Raw genomic sequence first — 2,147 nt, forward strand, 5'->3', positions numbered from 1 at the left:
ACCCACACCCAACCTATCACATTAACCCACTTTAATATTACTCTTCCAATCGATCTAAGTCCACATATTTCTGGAAAAATATTCATATATACACACAAATTGTTTCTGCGTGAGTAGGTACCAAACAACACTAAAAACTTCACAAGTTGAAGCAAAATAAAGGGTACCAAACAACACTCATAAAACTTTTTTTACTCATAGATCCAAGAGTGAAGGCTACTTTTCCACTCTGCAACAGCTTCGGGAAACCAGAGCACATTTCCTTCTTGGCTCTCTCAACAAAATCACTTCCATGAATAATGTTCCTGCATAATTACGAATGTCCTCAATAATAACGCAGCAACCAGTTTGTCAATTCTGTAAGAAGTACGCAGCAACCAGTTTGTCGATTCCGTAAGAAGTAAACTGAAGTCATTATTGGTATGGAGATTTAAAGCATACGTTTATAAGACTCCAAGGTTAACCTCTGAGTTGAATTTAGTATTAGAGGATTCAATCATTGTCTAACAGTGATTGAGTCCTCTGAATATCGAATCCACATAGAGGAGAACCTCAAAGTGTAGTGGTCCAAGCAGGTAAGGGAAGAGACGAGGAGCTCCATCATGTCCTCAAACTTATGGTTACCAGGCTAATGACAAATAATATCAATACATAAGAACGGAATCGAAAAGGATCCACATTTTTTCAAGATAACATGCAGATCGAAGAATCTAAAATGGAATATAACATTTTCCACTCAATCTAACAAGGATGAGGATTGCTATCGGTTATGTTCTCTATACTCAGCTAGAGGTCCCAAGACAACGATAGACTGGCCTACAAGGATGAGGATTGCTATCGGTATAACAAATGGAATCTTCTTTCTTCATACCAAAGAAAACATAATACATGGTAATCTTACATCAATCAACATGTTGCTTGATGAACAAAACAACCCAAAGATTGCAGATGTCGGACTCCCCAGGCTTATGACTACTGTTGGAAACACCAACGTGATCGCCACTGCAGGTTATCGTGCACCAGAACTCTCTAAAATCAAGAATGCAAGTACCAAGACTGATGTCTATAGTCTTGGAGTGATCATTTTGGAGCTCTTAACTGAAAATCCCTAGCGAGGCTATGGATGGTCTTGATTTGCCATAGTGGGTAGCTTCAATTGTGAAAGAGGAGTGGACTAATGAAGTGTTTGATGTTGAACTTATGAGGGATGCACCTAATATTGGTGATGAGTTACTTAATACATTGAAATGGCTTTGCAGTGTGTCGATCCCACACCAACTGTTCGGCCAGAAGCTCCGCAAGTACTTCAGAAATTGGAGGAGATAAAACCATACTTGATGTTGGACTAAGGGTTTTTGGAATTTTAGGTTATTTGATGATAGTGTGGAAAGATGATGTGATATTAAATGGTTGTGGGTCGGATATTTAAAGGATAGGGTATTAAATGGATTTTATGTTTTTTATTTTAATTAATATTGATTTATTTTACTTAATGACGTGGACCTCTAATAAGAGGCCACGTGGAAAAGTGGTTTTTAAAAACCACAGTTAAAAATTAATGGCATGGATGAGCCGGTTTTGTAACGGCGATGGCATTAATGAGCCTAACATTTAACGGATGACATAAATAAGTCATTTCTATAGTTCAGTGGCATATTTGAGTCTTTTCCCTTTTAAATAATTTCTTGGAGCAATAGTTTAAATTTCCCAATATTATCTCACTAAGCTGAATCTAGTTGCAACACTTACATGGATTATTAGTTTGGAAATTAGTTTGTTCTTGAACATAGTTGAAGTTTTTCCGAAGTAACATACAAATTGTGTACCCGAACAACAAAAAGAACCATTTAGCATTTATAACCTATGTTGCTCATTCAACTTGATTCCATCCTTAATTAATTCACTATAATCTAATCATAATTGCTAATTCAATTTGATTACATCCTTAATTAATTCACCATAATCTAATCATAAATTTACATAAATGAGTGAGATGAGAGATTTAGTATAACACTTCACTAGCGATATGATCAAGTTATAAATTCTAGCTATAGAAACTTCATCTTCCGTTCATTCCTTTCTTTCTTTCTCTCTCTCTTTCTCTCTTTATCGGCTCCAACATTTACAAAGATCCAAATGCTACCTGC

This window comes from Capsicum annuum, unplaced genomic scaffold (assembly GCF_002878395.1).
Source record: "Capsicum annuum cultivar UCD-10X-F1 unplaced genomic scaffold, UCD10Xv1.1 ctg4203, whole genome shotgun sequence".
Taxonomy (NCBI): Eukaryota; Viridiplantae; Streptophyta; class Magnoliopsida; order Solanales; family Solanaceae; genus Capsicum; species Capsicum annuum.